This window comes from Vicia villosa, linkage group LG1 (assembly GCF_029867415.1).
Source record: "Vicia villosa cultivar HV-30 ecotype Madison, WI linkage group LG1, Vvil1.0, whole genome shotgun sequence".
Lineage (NCBI taxonomy): Eukaryota > Viridiplantae > Streptophyta > Magnoliopsida > Fabales > Fabaceae > Vicia > Vicia villosa.
Genome location: NC_081180.1, coordinates 49,428,844 through 49,448,504, shown reverse-complemented (window position 1 = coordinate 49,448,504; position 19,661 = coordinate 49,428,844). Strand labels below are relative to the sequence as shown.

The 19,661-nt window shown below is 30.0% G+C and overlaps 1 long non-coding RNA gene across 1 annotated transcript; it reads right to left on the bottom strand.

The window, feature by feature from the left end:
• Positions 1-3,751: 3,751 nt before the first annotated feature.
• Positions 3,752-6,765, bottom strand: LOC131605766 (uncharacterized). The gene is made up of 4 exons (XR_009284694.1): positions 5,641-6,765; positions 5,487-5,533; positions 5,250-5,382; positions 3,752-4,839 (listed from the first exon to the last, which is right to left on the bottom strand). It is a non-coding gene; the product is annotated as an uncharacterized LOC131605766 (long non-coding RNA).
• Between the last annotated feature and the right edge of the window lie 12,896 nt (positions 6,766-19,661).

Below are 19,661 nucleotides of genomic sequence, written 5' to 3'. Positions count from 1 at the left end.
ATGAAGACATTTATATCGATCAACCTGAAGGCTTTATGACTGCAGTAAATGAAAATAAAGTTTATAAGCTTCACAAAGCCCTCTATGGCTTAAAACAAGCACCAAGAGTATGGTATAGCAGAATTGATGGCTATCTTTTGCAAAAAGGTTTTAAAATAAGTGAAAATGAGGCTACTATGTACGTTAAGAGGTCAAAGAATGAACTACAACTAATAGTGTCATTGTATGTTGATGATTTGTTGGTCATATGGAATGAATCCAATTCTCTAAGTCAATTCAAGCAAGATATGAAGAATGAATTTGAGATGACAGATTTGGGTGAAATGAATTTTTTTTTGGAATGGAGATTTTTCAGTCAAGTGTTGGAATCTTCATTTCTCAAAAGAAATATGCTTTGGAGGTATTAAAAAGTTTCATATGGATAAATGCAACTCTGTTTCCACATCTCTAATTGTGAATGAAAAATTATCAAAGAATGATTGTGATAATAATGCAGATGCTTCTATTTATAGAAGTATAATTGGAAGTTTGTTGTATCTTTCAGCGACCAGGCCTGATATAATGTTGGCTGCTACTTACTTTCCAGGTTCATGCATTCTCCAAGTCAAGTTCATCTTGGTGCAACTAAGAATTGAGGTACATAAAAGGTACAACTGATTATGATTTGTGTTTTTTGAAAAATGAGAGTGGAGACCTCCAAGGATATGCAGATAGTGACTGGGGTGGAAGTGTAGATGATGCAAAAAGTACCTCTGATTATGTTTTCTCATTTGGCGGTGCTGTGTTCTCATGGAGTTCAAAGAAACAAGAAATTGTCACTCAATCATCAGCTGAAGCAAAGTATATTTTTGCTACTGCAGCAAATCAAACTATTTGGCTAAGGAAGATTTTGCAGATGTGGGTCAATTTCAAAATAAAGCTACTGTCACATGGGTGGATAACAAATCTACTATAGCCATAGCTAAGAATTCAGTCCAGCATGGAAGAACCAAACACATCAATGTTAAATATTATGCTATTAGAGAAGCTAAAAAGTCAAAAGAAATCAGTTTGGAGCATTGCAATTCAGAAAATCAGATTGCAGATATAATGACCAAAGCTCTTTCTAAGGGAAAGTTTGAAGAATTAAGATCAATGCTTCGAGTATTCAAGAAAAATATCAAGGAGGAGTGTTAGAAAATGATAATTTTCTAACATATCAATTACTTTACTTGTTGTGTTACTTTACTTATTGTTGCTACTATAATGATTAGATTCTTGCTTGTTAAGATAGTAAAAGTAGACCAAAATTAGGAAAATGATAATTGTTAAGAAAACATAAAAACAAGAAAGGCAAGAATAAATCTCAACCATTCATTATCACCACCACCCCATGATTCCTATTAAAAAGGAAATTAAATTAAAAATAAATTAAAACTTTTTCTATAATATAGTGACATGTGGACATTCTTGCATTTCTTCTCCAATTTCCTTCGTACTAAATAGCATTACTCCCAAAATTAATAATGTCTACTATTTAGAATATATTTGTTTTGGATTTTATTTCCACTCCAACCAATAAACTTATTGTTTGGCTCTATATATTTTTGTAGTATTTTTCAGCTTTATGCAATAAAACAACATAACTTTTTTCTCTAAAAAAAACTTTATTATTTTATGGTTTCGATTCATTTCTTCTACACCGTACCTTCTATTTTTCTTTCATTTACACCAACAAGATTAACTTTTTCCAACAGGTTATGCTCGAGCTCAAGAAAGAGAAGCAATGCTTTTAAAATATAATTAAACAATATAAACATATTATTATAATTAATATAGTACAAGTACTTTCTTATTAATCAAGAATAGGCTCTTATTTTTATGTTCATCAAAAGATTCTCAGATGGTAAATTAAGAAGTGCTTGTTTGGATTTACCACAAATTGGACATAATTGTGATGTCTATGTGTGATTTTTACAAAATATATATATATATATATATATATATATATATATATATATATATATATATATATATATATATATATATATATATATATATATATATATATATAAAATTACGGTTGCACTGTAATTTCATTAAACATTCTAAACATACAATTAAATTTCTCTTATAATCTAAAAAACTGCATTTTAATTATTACTACAATATTTAATAAAATTTCTTTCTTAAATGTTCCTTTGTTGCTGAATTGAAATGAAAGAAAGAACTGAGCTAATTAAAGGTACAAGTACGGTCATGCATAGTGTTGTTAGATATGACTGATCTCTGTGTATATATATATCATATCTTTTCCATTAAAGGGTTCTTCAAATATTAAAATAATTCAACTCTCAACTCAAGGAAGCAAACACAGCTTGTATCATAGAAACCCTAGTAAAAGTATATGATATAAAATGAGAAAAATAATAGAGAAGGAAGGGAGATAAATGACCAGTAGATTGATTACGGGTCCCCCTATACAACCTACCTAGCTATTCTTAGGTATTGTTTATCATAATATATCAATGGAGTGCATATCAGATGAGAATGTCTTTTTTTTATATGAAAACTAGTAACAAACCCGTGCATTTGCACGGGTTCTGGTTTGATACGCGCATTTATTTACATAATATATTTATTTTAAAAAGAAAGTTTAGAAAATATTTAGATCAATAATAGATTTTTCGTATATAAAATATTTAGATCAATAGTAAATTTGCATATATAAAAATATTTAGATCAATAATACATTTTTCTGATTATAACAATATTTGGATCAGTAGTAGTAAAGTATTTTCCATTTATAATAATAGTATTTTTTTTGTATATAAAAATATTTTAATCAATATATTTGTTCCCGTATACAACTTATACTTCTCTTCGGCTATGTTTGGGAGTTTGGAGAGGAAGAGAGGTGGGGGAGAAAATAAAAAGGTTTTACTTTAGAGAGTTTTGGAGGATTTGATTTTCTTCATAACACCAAAAACCCCCTAATTTGGAGAACTCAAAATTTGTATTAAGAGAGGATTTTGGAGGGCTTTGACAAAATGATCAAATATAATTTTTGTTGTTATAGTATTTCAAAAAGTAAATATATATTAGTGATAAACATTATTTTATCATTCTAAACAAAATATTTTTTTTCAAAAACTGTTTAAATTTTTTCTATATTTTTTTAAAAAAATCAATTTTTGAAGTCCTTCCTTCCCCTCTCCTCCAAACTATCAAACATAGCTTAGTGTCCCGTGTGAAAGCTTATATCATATTTCTCTTAATTTTTTTCAACTTATACTTCTCTTAGTTATTTCATCTCAAGACAATAAAATATTAAATTAAACATGGTCACTTCAATAAAATATGTATTGTTGTGATAGTCCCGTGTGAAAATTTATATCATGTTTCTCTTTAATTTTTTCAATTTATATTTCTCTTAATCAAAAAATATTAAATAAAATAATTATTTCATAGGAGTATGTTGACAAATGTTTACCATAATTGACATATCTTTATTTTTAATTATTAAAGAAACTCAATTTTTTAAATGTGAAACTTAAGTCTTATATGAGTACTTGAAAATGGGAATTAAGAAAAGAAACTGTTTGGCTAAATAAACACAGTGATAAAGCAATATTTGTAGTTCATAAACTATAGTTGAAGCTGTATGTATGTGTGTGGTAAAAGTGTCCTCATTCGTTGCCATACGAGTAAACACGGCTAAAACCGAGACAAGCTTACACTCAATGTTAAGTGGAGAAAACCAACCTCATATTTTACTAATAACTAATATAAAGTTAATGTTATGAATTAAATTTTTGGAATTGAGAAAGCCTACCATATGTTCACCAAGAGAGAACAGTGATTACGGTGACAGTAATTTCAGGTTGTGTTTAATTTCAAGTACAGTAAGATTGAAGTCTTGCTGAATAAATGACAGTAATTACCAATGTTAAAAAAAGTTTTCACCGAAAGACTTTCGCCAATGTTGAGAGTCGAAACGATGCACGTGGACTCATCACCGATGACCTTGAATCCTTTCTCAGTTTCTGCTGCAAGTAAGGATATCCTTATCAACTACATATATCTAGGAACTTCAAGTAACATACCCAAACATTAATCAAGTTAGTAAATGGATCATGGTATCAAAAAGAATTAGTATATAGTGAGATTGGGATTGTAACAAATTATACATATACAATTGAGTTTCACTATTTGGATATCATTTGATAAGTCATGAAAATCAATTTAGCTTTATTGAATAAAATATGATATTACAACTAAACCACTTCCAGGAAGTTACATTAGAAAGAAAAGTATATCATTAATTTATGGTAGCTATGGTCTTTATTTGATTAAAGCCACCAACATAAGTGATATAAATTAGAAAGAAAGAAACCTTATGAATAATAGATAGTTTAAACCAATAAAGTAGAAACCACGTGAATGACATAACATGATCTGAAACAAAGAAAAAAATAGTATACTACTTTCCCATGAGAGAATACCTCAAGTTGCAATGAAAGTGAAAATTTATTCACATGAAGCCATATTAGATCCGAAAGACTATCACCACCTAATGTATTCCTCTGTGCCAGTATACCTCTCATTTTTACAGAAAGCAAGAGCTTTTAAGTAGGGACACTGTTTTTTTGAAGCTCTCCCTTCTTTTCCATTAACTTTCACCTTCATATATTTTTCAACTTTGATAGTTATTCAAATTCTAGTTCCTTCTTTTTCCAATATAGTTTGAGACAATCAGTTTTAATACAATTGTGAGAGTGTTACAGCCTAAAATCATGATTTCATCCATTAGCATTTGTTCTAGTCCTAGAAGAGTCTGAATAATCTCTAATAAAGTACCTGCAAAAAGTGACCTACAATATTAAGAGCCATTATTTGAATATCATCACATATTCAGCAGAAGAAGAAAAGAGTGGCAATCCAACAATAGAAAACAGAAGAACAACAACTTTATGATAATCACATATTTAAATATAAATTGCATATATATAAGTTTTTGAGGTGAAGTAAACATTATCCACCTTACAGTGTTAATGATCTATCCATCCACTTCTCATCTTAATTTCCATCATCGGCACATATTCTTCACTCTCTCATAACAAACCAATGACTTAAGGCTAACATCCCAAATCGTCCCAAATGATATAGAAACCATAATGTTAAGCAAGCTAGCAGCTCAAATAGTAACAAAACTCACAAAGGAAGCTAATATTGATAATACAATGACGTAAATAATTAGAAAATGTCACCTGATTGCAAGGGAATAATCCAACAATTTCTTGTAACCCTTCACGGATTGTCTTGAGCTATCCCAGAAAAACACAATAGAGGTAGTCACAAACAGCTACAACCAGCCTGGTCATAACCCCATTTTCCTGATTCCTACAAGGATCAAGGTAAATATAAGATAAAGTTGATGTGGGTGATAGTTTCATAAAAGTGAAAATCTTAGATTTCGATGAACTTTACATGATTAGTGTCTTTACCTTAGCATCTAAAGTATGTTATACTTTTTTAAAAAGTGTTTTAAATCCTGAAAACAAAAAGCATTCAATTACTAAAAAACAAAATGACAATGTAAGAAAATTATGTAGAATAATTCAATACACTTGACATGAACAAAAATTTGGTAGTTCTTACGTTTGAGTGCGATGTATCTAACAACTACAACACCATGTCTAGAGTTGTTCCACATCTTGCTTATGCACCAACATTGATTGTCAAATGTCACTTTCTAGACAACCTCATCTCACCATGGATAAATCACACTCACACTATAGTGATAGTCGATAGAATTCAGTTTATAAAATAGATTCACCCACAAAAGTATTGAATCTTCTAGCTTGTAGCAGAAATAGTTATGTAAAGAATAACAAAAAATAACACAAGCTTCAATCACAGAGATCTAGGAAACTTACAATAGGCTTAGAAGGTAAGCAAACAGATTAATGCACTTCGTCGATAAGCAGAAAAGTTAGTAACAAATTAACATTGATGGAAACCATGTAATATCAAACGCAAACAAACGAATGAAGCCTAAAAAATGCTAATCAAACACCAACACCAGAATACGAAACGAAACCGTCAAATGAAAGTGAAAACAGAAAAACAGCCATCGATGAACAGGCATTCAAAATTATAACAGAGGAAGTAGAAGTAGAACTAAACACTAAATATAAAAATTGGAATCAAACACAAACAGCAGCATATGAAACGAAACCCTAAAATTAAAGGGGAAACCGAAAAACAACAAACAAACCTCTTTATCAACCAAAATCAATTCGAAGTGCTCTTTGGTCTTTGATAAAACTATCCATTTGTGATGGATTATGACGACAATTTTTCAGAGCTCCTTACTTTCATTGATGTCCTTCAATTTCTCAAAAGATCTTGTCATAGTGAACTTCAGAGTTTGAGATTATTGGAAGAGGTATTTGTTGTTGGTTGAAAAGACAAGCAGTTGTGGAGAGAGATGGAGAAGTATAAAACTTGTGAAGAGATATGGTAGGATTGTGTGTGAAGAAAGAAAAGATAAAGGGTAGCGTGTGAAATCTTTCATGTCTGCAGAAGAAGAGCAGGCTTTTTGCAGAACAAATTAGGGTTTCAAGAAATATTGGGGAAGAGGAGATAAAGGCGGTAGGGGTTTGGATACAATGTGGTTTATGTTAACGTTGGCCCACTGAAAATATTATATGGTCAAGAAAAGACATTTTTTTGCCCAAGAATATTAATTTAGACTAAGATAATCAAAGGGTATTTTGGTAAAATCCAGAACAGTAAATTTTCTTATATTATAGATGTGAGAATGAATTTGAACCATTAGATTTTAAAATAAATGGTGGAGATTATGTGGGAATCTTTTTTTCTCTTTCCTACATCATTTATTTTAATAATCGATGAGAGAGAAAAAAAGATTCTCACATAATCTTCACCATTTATTTTAAAATCTGATGGTTCAGATTCATTCTCACATTCTCATATAAAAAATGCATTCTCATATGATATGCCCTCAATATCAATGTATGTATAGAATCTAATAAAATAAAGGCTACTGATTTAAAAATATATATTAAAGAACATTTTAATATGTTGAGGGTGGTTTTGGGAAAAAAAATTAAATTGCAAAATTTTGAAGTTTTAATACCAAACTATTTAACTAGCTTTTCCCATAATTTTTAATATAATTATGTTTAAAAAAATGGATTAAAAAATACGACAATTGAATTGGCACCTCCTAGGGATGATAATGGGTACCCGTGAATGCGGGTACTAGTCTCCTGCTATCCGCCCAATTTAATAAATATGATATCCGTACCTGTTCATATTCGTGTGGGTATCCAGCAAACGGGTATCCGTGAATTTTGAGATACCCACGAGTATTAAACGGATATTCATGAATACTATTATTTAAATATTTTTTTAAAAAAAGTAATACTCTCTCCGTCTCATAATAAGTGTTTTATTTGAACTTTGTGTGGTTCTTAAGAAAATAATTACTGTAGATGTGTAGATTTTAATGATTAAATTAATATCATTTACTAAAGTACCCTTATTTATTATAGGTAGTAGAGTTGTTGAAAAACGTGAAAGTTAATATATAGGGGTATAGTAATGGAAAAAAAAATAATAAATGTTACATTGATATTCTAAAGAGACATTTATTTTGAGACATAAAAAAAGTGCACATGAGACACTTATTATGAGACAAAGGGAATATAGTTAATTAATTTTTTATCCGTATTAAAGATAAAAAAATATTTTTAAATTTAACCCATAATGATAATAATAACAAAAATAAATCACATTTATTTTATTTCTTCTTTTATCAAATAAATAAATTCAACAAAATAATAATTATTACATATTTAACTAAATAATTCTAATAATATATAGTAATAATAATAATAATAACTTATATTAAAAAATTAATATTTAAGTAATTTTGATAATATTAATGAATACGGATATCTGCGGGTACGGATACCACCAAATCCGTACTCGTGCCAGTAAGAAAACGGGTAAATAAATATATGTTTATTTTATCCATGGATACCAATTAAGCCATCCAATTCATATCCGCGACAGATTTTATTCGCAGAAACCCACGGGTATGGATTTTTTTGTCATCCTTAGCGCCTCTTATACTTTTTAAATTTTTCCAGCTTTATGTGGAATTTCGTTCATATTTGACAATACCTGCGGATTTACCTGCAGAATTTTAAGTTTTGGTCTGCAAGTAAATCCGCAAGCAATATGAAATCAGCAGAAAAATTCACAATTAAGTAGAAAAAAATAAAAAATACAAAGGAGACATCACTGTAATCTATTTTTTATTTGAAACATGATTATATTGGAAATTATGGGAAAAGATTAGTTAGCTTGGTATTATAACTTAAAAATTTGGTTATTATTCTTTAGGTTTGGTGTTAAATTTGAATGAGAGAAAAACAATATTGGAGATATATAAGTTATGTTGGTTAGCATATTTTTGTAGGTAATTCGTATAGTAAGATATCTTGAATAATGTTAGGAACATTTCGTCTCTAGTTTTTTTCCAGTGATTTGCGTTGATGAGAAAGTTGTATGTTCGCTTAGGTTATTTCCTATGGTCGGTGAGAAACGGTCATGTTTAGGGGAGATTCGTGGAACATTTCCGACATTGTTTGGGAGGAGAATGCTTTGGTTTGGAGATGGACTTTTGTTAGGAAAATTATCCATCCCAATTGTAATTTTTACGAGTTTAGTAGAAACCTTCTCTTTTATATATCGTAAGATGCAATTGGCGTGTAATTTTCTTCTAGTGGTTTTCATCCGGATTTTTTTATATCAAATTTGAGAACTTGGGTTCTCCTATCAATATATCCTTGCTTACAAAAAAAAAGTTATTTCCTGGATTTATTAAAAGATTTGGTTTAGATTTAATTCAATATATCATTTTGGATAGCTTTGCAAAGATTTTGTATGAAAATAAATTAATTAAAACAAAATATGCATGAAGAAGATTTAAGTAAAAATATTTGTTTTGTTAAATAATCGATTGGATTCGATTATTGGTTGTATCCTAATGGGATTTTGGTTGGGTCGTATTCTCTATATAAAGAAATTGTTCTCCTTATTTTAAAATACATTTGAAGAGAGATTTCTTAGGAGATATGAAGTTTTTGAGTTGAGTATTTTGTACTGTGTTTTGAGTGTAAAACTTTAATTTTGTTAGTCGTTTCTAATTAAGAAAAAGATAGAGTTTTTCGTCTGTATTTGGGAAGTGTTTCATATCCTAAACAATTGATTCTTATAAACACTTGGGAGGGTGTTTAAATGAAAGTGAATGGGTCACATATTCAATTGGAGCGTGAGTTGAAATTCACGGGTAGTAATAAGAAAATACACTGAACAGGGAGAGTTTACATGAGATAATCGTGTACTTTTGACTACTTATAATTAGTGAATTTTCTTTCTTGTGGGCTACAATCATCCAGACTTAGGTGACAATTGCACTTAACTGGTTTATCAATTGTTTGTCTCGTACATATTATTAATTTTAAAGAAAATTACACCCACCTCCCTTGAATTGTGTTAAAATGACACGGGCATCTCCTCTAGTTTAAAAATATGCACTATACCTCATGGAAGGTTAGTGCATATATTAAAATTATAGGGGGATGTCGATGTTATTTTAATAGTTCTCGGGGGGTGAGTGTAAGTTACCCTTCATTTATTTATTCATCAATTATTTCATATCATCTTGTCTTGCACGTTGTTTTAATATTATGTGTATTATTGTGTTACTAACTAAACAAAATTTCAATTGGCATAAGAGAAGGAACCTTATTCTAGTTAGGTGTGTTTCATGGTATCTATTCTAGTTAATATTGTATGTTTCATGATAAATTTTTTGAATTTTATTTGTTTATTGGTCCATTTTACACGAAGTGGACGTCTTGATATTGAAAGTTATCGTTGGTGTCCCTCTGTTGAAGGAAGGAGCATGTTGAGAAGGACCATTTCCAATGGTAGACTAGTGAATTATGATCTGTGAATGTGATGGCAGACCTCCGATGGTCCAATTGATAATTTTTTGAATTTGTTTGTTTCTTGGTCCATTTTACACGATGTGGACGGTCTGATATTGAAAATTACAATCGGTGTCCTTCCATTGAAGGAATGAGCATGTTTAGAAGGACCATTTCCAATGGAAGACTAGTGAATTGTGATATGGAAATGTGATGGCAGACCTGTGATAATCCAATTGATAAATATTTTGAATTTATTTGTTTCTTGGTCCATTTTACACGGTGTGGACAATCTAATATTGAAAATTACAATCGATGTCCTTCCGTTGAAGGAAGGAGCATGTTGAGAAGGACTTTTTCCAATGGAAGACTAGTAAATTGTGATTTGGGAATGTGATGGTGGACCTCCGATGGTCTGATTTGTAAATTTTTTGAATTTGTTTGTTTCCTAGTCCATTTTACATGATGTGGACGGTCTGATATTGAAAATTACAGTCGGTGTCCTTCCGTTAAAGGAAGGAGCATGTTAAGAAGGACTATTTCCAATGAAAAATTATGTGAATTGTGATGGTGGAACATTTCTTAGTTCATTTCTTAATACATTTTACACTATGTTTATTTCTTAGTCAATTTCTTAATACATTTTACACGATTTGAGTTTTGTTTGTTTCTTAGTCTGATTGATAATTTTAAATAAAAAAAATTAAATTAATTTAATTTTTTAGTCTGATTGATATTTATAAATAAAGATGTTTTTAATTATGATTTAAGATAATTAAGTATACTTAGGATTATCGTGTCTTTTTTTACAACTAGACCTTCTTGTATTCCATTTGAAAAAACCAAAGAGAATTAAATGTCATATTATATGATTTGATTTTCCATATATGAGAAATCTCAATTAAATAAATGAATGCAAAACGTTATTACATACTCTCTCCGGCCTTATTTATACGCAAAAGTCTGCTAAAATAGTTGGCCTTAAATATAAGCAAATATTAACAAATCTATGTGCATTTAATACATTTATTACAAGTTTCTCCCTACATTAATTATTTAATATTGTTGGTGGAAGGACAATTTAATTGAAGGTGCAATAGTAATTGTGTCGTCTCTCTTACATGAAATTAAAAATTAAATGCACTTAGCCCACCCTTCTTAATAAGCGTGAAAATTGTCTTTTTTACTTATAAATCAGGTCGGAGTAGTAAAAGGAGTAGCATTACTATGGAATGTGTAACGACAAACTTTGAAAATTGAGATTGTTAAGTAAATGAATACAAAATGTTTATTTTTATTTAAAAAAATAGTATTATAGAAAATTAGACCTTCTTGTCTTCTATTTCAAAAATTCAAAGTGAATTAAATGTCTTTACTTTAGTATATCTGATATGATTTTCTATATATAACCAATTGAGAACTAAAGGAAATGAATACAAAAGCGATGAAAAATTTAGGTTATTATCTGGACACTTATGCTTTGTATGATTGATATTACAAGGGACACCTTTGGTCTTCCGAGTAGGGATGGCAATTTGGCCCATCCCCAGTGGGTACCCACAAAAAACCCCATATCGGGTAGGGTAAATACCCATAAAAATGGGTATGGGCACGGGCACGGGTAATTACCCATTAAGATATGCGGGTATGGGTGCGGGCACAGGTACCTTACTACCCAACCCGCCCCATACCCACACCACATATTTCTATAATGTCATTTATATTATTATATAAAAATGCATGATTCTAATTTTTTTTTAAATATATCGCTATTAAATCATTACACATTTTAATAAAAGTGTTTATTTGTTTCTTTACTCAACAATAACATACATAATTTTTTTAATATTGTTAAAAAGACTTAAATTATATGATATTTTGTAATTAAACGATTTAATTTTACTGTAAATGCGGGTAAACGGGTACGGGTATGGGCATTGAGGTACCCACAGGGTACGGGTACGGGCATGAATATTGATACCCACGCGGGTTTGGGCTCGGGTACGGAGATTTTTTTAAACTGCGGGTATGGGGACGGGTACTATAGTACCCTGCCCATACCCTGCCCATTGCCATCCCTACTTCCGAGGGATGTCTTTCTTCTTACGAGGAGCACCTTTGGCCTTGGTCATAATGGAATCATTAATAACATTTGCATTAGTCTTATGTTTTTCATTGGTATCACGACGTCTTTTTATTTTCTCACACAAAATATAAATCCCCTTCATAGCCTCTTTATAATCATCTGAATGTTTACAAGAAATATCATATAGACTATTGAATGCAAAATACATGGTCTCTCGATCAAACATGAACATTTTCTCATCATCATATTCTTAAGAAGACATTGACGATATGTAATCATGCTTTGCTGATTTGGTCCATATTTTACAAATCAAACAATTTAGAAATATGTTCATGTGCTCATGCCTCATGGCACAAATGATGTGAGAACATGGAATTACTACTCGTTCAAACAAATTACAATCACATAAAAATTTAATATGTGCCCAATCAAGATGAACTAGATATGTAGAATTTTTGTTGCAAAATCTATTCATCTTCAAAGTCACAACATTTTCGAGCTCAGACTATTCGATAACATTTATCGTGATCGAATCTTTTATTTCATCTTGAACTTCCTTAAATTTTTTCCTAGTAAAGATCTTTACAACTTCAAGCTCTAACCCTTCCAATTTAGTTGTTAACACAGGATCATAATAGAACATTTTAAAATTAGACATTAACTCATTATGTTCGTATTCTTTTACAGCTCTTTCAAAACCGTGCATGAAATCAACCAGACTGCTTTTATTCTGAACATACATCTTTATAAGAGAGTTGACGACTTCAAAGATCAATGTAGTTCTTATACAACAAAAAAATTTGTCTCGCATGTATGCACTAGCCCATATTCTCTTCATCTCATATGTTTTTAACCCATTTGTTGTTTAATAAACTATAGTCATCAACTACCCTCTTCTACTCATTTTCAAACTCGTCTACAGTATAAGTAGCATAAATCAATGACTTAAAATCTTCCAAGAATTATGGATTCTTCACATTCTCACAAGCATTTTGATGTAAATGCCATGAACAAATACGATGCAATGAGTTTGGAAATACATCTCGAATAGCTTCTGTCATGTAAGATCTCCATCAGTAACCACTCCTTTAGGATGTTTATGATACATTGCTTCCAAAAAAGTATTTAAAATCCACTTGTATGTCTCAGTTTTTTCATCATAAACGAAAGAACAACCAAAAGTTGTAGTTTCTCCATGATGGTTGAATCCAAAAAAAAAATAACATGCTTGTTGTACTTGTTCTTCTTATAAGTTGCGTCAAAAGCAATCATATCACCAAAACATTCATAGTTAATTTGACTAGCTGAATCCGACCAAAATAGGTTTTCTAAACGCCCTTCTCCTATTGTGGTAAACTTCGAAAAAACATTGGATCATTATCAACTTTAGCCTGTAAATAACTCAAAGAAGCAAAAGCATCCCCCCTTCCATTCTTTCCATTCCTTCATTATTTAAGTAGTTATATAAGTCCTTTTTACAAAATCCCGGACCTTCATGACCACCTTTTTGAGCCATCTTAAAACCTAAAGTATGACAAGTTTTAACACCATGTGTGTGCAGGCCATCTACAAGAGCTTTATATGGTTCACTCAATCGACGATACTTAGGAATCAAATGAATATATAGTGTGTTAGAGTTAACTCATGGTTATGAGAGGGCTCAAATACGTAAATTCTTCACTTTTCAGTCACAAGATATAGAACTACTCGAAACCTCGCAGGACATTCCATTAGTGGGGTTAGCCTTGATGAGATCATGAGTTCACTAAGCATGTGGAAGGAAACATATAAAAAAAGTGCTCCAAATAAAACGTGTTAGGGCCCAGTTTGTCAAATTTTGGCCTAAAATACTTGTTTTTAATTTTTAGTATATTTTTAAATAGTCTAAAGATCTTAAAGCTTAGAATTTTCGTGGTCTTTATATTTATAAGTAAATAATAGGCTCAAGAAATCAATAGGTCAAGAATTTAAGGAATGAGAAAGAGAAAGGTGGGATGCATTAATAAAAGTGGCTATAAATAGCTATTATTCATCAAGGTAATTAATATCCACTTTCTCCACTACCTTTAAGTGTGTGACATTTCTTTTCCAAACCATTATTGACTAGTTAGTGGGCTGAAGTTGTAGAATTTCTTGAGTTATTATTGTAAGCTACCTTTTACCTATAAATAGGGAGCTAAATATGAATGAAAGAGGCAAGTTGAATTTTGTTAAACACTTTGAGTGGTTTTTAGAGCTTTACTCCTTTGGTTATGGATTGGACCATATTTTGATCTTATCAAGAAACCAAGTTTCTTGTGGTGATCTTCACTAAGGTTTATCATCCTTTCTTATTCATAGAAAGAGTGTGGCGCCTCATTTCTATCCCTTTCCATCAATTTATTTCTAAAACTTTTGTTGTTTCAATTTTGCCCAAAAGCAAATATTACTTGTAATTTTGTTTTTTTCTATTCTATATTATCATCATAAATCACAAGTTCCATAACTATATCAAAGTATGAAAAAAATGGCTGCTTTACAAATCGGTTAGCCATCAGCCTTGGACCTCTATATCATCCCCTTTTCTTATCACTCTTACCCTCTCTGTTACAAACTAATTGACGAATAATTCTATACCCTTCGTAATCACGTTTTACATCATCTTTTCTTATTGCAAACCCGTGACATTTTGCATATATTTCATAGAAATCTATTGCTTTTTCCTCATAAGAAAATTCTAAACCTCTTATATCATCATATGTTAGGTCATTAATCTTTTTGTAAATATCTATATCCTGTATTCCTTCTTCATCACCAACATTATTACAACTAGCCAATTCTTCACAATATACATCTCCAGAGTTTACATCCATTTGAATCTAGTAAAAATATTCAAGCAAATGTAAATATTATATGCCACATAAACGTTAAGCCAACATCACAAAAATGTTACGCTAAAGTCACAAAGTCGTAAAAAAACTAATAATAATAATAATAATAATAATAATAATAATAAATAGATATTGAATTTGTTTGAGACTAATGAATAAAACAAAACCAATTACCAATTGTTCCGAAGCAGAAAGTAACAAATAGGCAAAAATGAAACCAATTATCATTCCTTTAGAAGTAGAAAGTTTTTCACTGCTTAGATTTTGAAGTATTTGCTATAAAATTGTTATGTGGCTTGTGAGATAAATGTTAAACTGACATAACATGTGTAAAATCAAGTAAACAAATTAGAAATGTTACAACATATAACATTGAAATAGAATGCAACAATCATAAATACTTCAAGAAAACCATACTCACCCCACCAAAGTATAGTTACAAACTACATCTATGTTTGACAGAATGCCTCTACAGGTTTGAAAGACATCTAAGGCTCTGTTTGGTAAAAATAGCGGTTAACTGATAAGCTAGTTGATAGCTTATAGCTTATGACTGATGGCTGATGACTGATGGCTTATAGCTTATAGCAGATGATTGGGACCGATAGCTTATAAGCTAATTGAAGTGCTTGGTAAAATTAGCGGTTCAATTAACTTATAAATGTAAAATGACATAAAAGATATTTAATATATAATTATTTTATTTTAAATTAAAATAAATTATAAGGATTAAAAATGGATTTTTACTAAAATAATAAGGATAAAAAAGAAAGAAAAAACAATAAGCTATAAGACATAAGCTAAAACGCTATATGAAATAGCGTCTGAAAAATAAGCTATAAGCTAGTAAAACAAGCTATAAGCTCGTGATGAAAAGACCGTTATCAAACGGGACTAAATTATCATATGAGCTTATAAGACATAAAACATAAGCTATAAGCTCGAAAACATGTCTTACCAAACAGAGCCTAAATGTACATTTCACATGATTTGTTCCATATAAATTCACACATTAAAGTCTGTTTGGTTGGGGTAAAGGGAGGGGAGGGAATATTTAATGGTTAATGTGTTTGGTTCAGATTTTAAGAGGGGGGAGGGAGGTAGATGGAGGGGACCAAAATCCCTCCCGAGCCACTTTTGCTTCCCCTAATTTGGAGGGATTCGTAGGGATGAGGAGGTGCTTCATTTTAGTTATAATTATATTTACATGTTTACCCTTATTTATTTATTTAAATATAAGTTTAACTTATTAAAATGTTAAAAGTTCTAGTTTGAACAAATTTTATCTTTTTTATATTTCTTGTATTTTTATAAATTTATCTTATTATTATTATATGTATTTAAATATTTTATTTTATTTTTTTATTTTTGTGCTACCTTTTAATTATTGTAATGTTTTTAGATTTTATTGCATTCGATAATATTTTTAAAATTGTATATTATAAATGTTACGTTTTTATAATTTTTTTTTATGTTATCGAATTGAATATTTATATTTCGTCAATGAATTTATATTTAAATTATAAATAGTATCGTGAATCTAATGATAAAATTACAAGGATAAAAATGTAAATTAGTTTAAAAATATCTCCCCTCCCTTTGTGAGCCAAACATATTTGTAAATAAAATTTCTTCCCTCCCCTCCCCCTTCATATTTTGAACCAAACATATATGTAATTAAAATTCCTCTCCTCCCTTCCCTTCCCCTCACCTCCCCTCATCTTTATAAAAATCTCTCTCCCTTTCCTCCCTTCGATTGAACTAAACGGACCCTAACTCCTCTTGCACCCAAATTGCCATTTAAACCCAAATTATTTGTTTCACATATTCTTCATTATATTAAACATAATTTATTCCCATTAATTGTTTTAGTAATTCCACGTGATTAAGAGAAAATAATAGTGACCCAATTTATTCCTATTGATTATCTTAATAATTTCACATAACAAAAATAATTTCACAGAATAATTTGTTTTTTCCCATCTTTAATTGTTTAATGTTTATAAAATTCTAAGAACAAAAAATCTCCTTCCAATGAGTAGGAATCAAATACAAATATGAGAGAGTAGAAATCAAATACACCAAACTATATTTCAACAAAAACAAAACTAATAACAGGTACATTTAACAAAAACAAAAATGTAGAAATCAAATCACAGAATAAAAAATCTCCTTCCAAAAAATCTAGGTACGTCCAACAAACTATATTTCTATGAATACTAATAACAGAAAGCAAATACAAAATTAAAGAAAAGACAAGAGAAATTACCTTATGAGAATGAGTAGAGATCTAGCAAAGTATAAGTGTAGCAATCAATAAAAAATATGAGTGAGAGAGAAGAGATAAAAAAAAATTCTTTTCTCAGGAATCAAAGTGGAGAAGAATAGAAAAAAGTTGTAATAAGAATTGATACAGAAGTTGAAAAGATTTTGTTTTATTTTAAAAAATAAAAATTACTATTAAATATATTTGGGGTAAATATATAATTAAATAAAAGTATATTACTATTTATAAATAAAAATATGACACATCAAAAAGAACACCTAAGGTAAATAAAAATTACTCAACTGGATAAAATTACTCAACTCAGATGGATAAAATTACTCAACTCTTTAAAATGGGTAAATAAAAATTCATTTTTGTTTTATTTTTATTTTTCTTGTTTTATTTTTTATCCAGTGTGTCATTTATTTATGGGAAGCCATAACCTTTGAAAAGTCATATTTAGTGCCAATTTCTTTCAAGTGAGACAAGAGGGGTTGATCCCCATTTTGTTAACTTTTTTATTATTATTTAAATTATTGTTTTATTATTAAAATGAATTAAAATTAGAATTTTATTTAATTTGGGATTTATACACTTTTACTAACCTACCGCTTCCTAATCATCTTCTTTATTTTAATTGTTTTTTATTTAGAATAATAATAATAATAATAATAATAATAATAATAATAATAATAATAATAATTATTATTATTATTATTATTATTATTATTATTGTTAGTATTATTATTATTATTAACATTAGAAAAATATATCAAATATTAAAAATATCAAAAAATATTCTTTTCATTTTTTATTTATTTAAGTTTGGTTAATAACTTTAGATTTTATTAGATTTTTTTCATTTCGTAAAGTAACTAAAACCATTTATTTCGTTTTACTAAAAAAAATCTAAAATATGACTTTTTTTTATTCTATAAAGTTGAATAATTTATTTATTTAATTTAATCTTTTTTCATTTATTCTCATATTTTAGTCCCCTTTTAATTAATTTTATTTAGGGTTTTTAGGAGAATATTAAGCTAATGTCATTTAGTGTAATTTTATTTAGGACTAGATTAAATTCACTTAAGTTAACTTCATCTACGTCAATTCCATTTAGGTTTTAATTATGTTTTTTAGTTTAAATCATATATTTAGGTTTAATTCAAAATACAAAAATAATTTTCTCTTTAATTTATTTAATTAATCATCAAAATATCAAAAATATTTTTTTTCAAGACCCAGAAGATCCAGAAGGCTTTCAAGACTTTCACTGACTCCACTGGTCTGATAGCTAATCCCACCAAGAGCACTATGTTTTGTTGTGGTGTTGACACTCATATGCAGCAAAGACTTCATGCTATTACTGGGTTCAAGGAAGGTGTTTTCCCTGTTAAATACCTTGGAGTTCCCCTGACCCATAAGAGGCTGAGTCTCCAACACTACCTGCCTCTTATTGACAAGATTATGGCTCGTATCCACCATTGGACCAGCAAACTGTTGACATATGCAAGAAGAGTTCAACTGGTAAAGAGTATCATAGCTGCCATTGCACAATATTGGATGAGTTGCTTCCCTCTTCCAAAGTTTGTGCTAAAGAAGATTGATAGCTGTCGCGGGAAAAAATCGTATCTTTTTTCGGGATGAGACACCTGATGCCTTCTTTGGGCTCGAGTGCTCAAAAAATGATTTTTCTTTGTTTCGACCAAACTTTTTATTGTTTCCAAAGTAGGAAAAGGAAAAAAGATGCAATAACCTTAAAAGTGGGGGGAGAGATCTTTGGGTAAGAGGGTTGGTTATACGAAGGGAAGGTATTAGCACCCAACGTATCTATAGTACTCTATAGGTTTCTTTGTTATGTTTTTCATTCCTTGTTATTGAGAGGTTCTTGTGAAATAGGTGGGACCTAAGGTGTTTGTTTGATTATGCTCGCAAAGATCATCGCGATCCTCTGCATACATATCCCTTAGAGGGAATCAGAGCATCTGTAGCTCGGGGTCTACGGGTGCTAAGGTTTGAGTGGTTTGAGGGAGAAGTTTTGCTCGCCAAGGATACGACCTTGTGCCTACGTATTCTCAAAGGGATGTTGAGAAAGTCAGAGCAATCGTAGTTCCCACTTATGCTAATGGAAGCAAAGGATAAGAGACAAATGTCATCTAAATGTTCGATGTATCTAATCTATATCATCACATACATCTGTTTGTTTTTTGTTTGAAAATCTTTTCATTATAAGCCCTGGGCCATGCCACTTATGGTGCTTAGAATGATAAAGATGCTTTTTAGCCAGCCTTGTGGCAAAAACTTTCAATGAAGTCAGCCTTGTGACAAAAAGTTTTGATTAATCAGCCAGCCTTGTGGCAAAAGTTTCAATGAAGTCAGCCTTGTGACAAAAACTTTGATTAATTAGCCAGTATGGTGGCAAAAAGGTT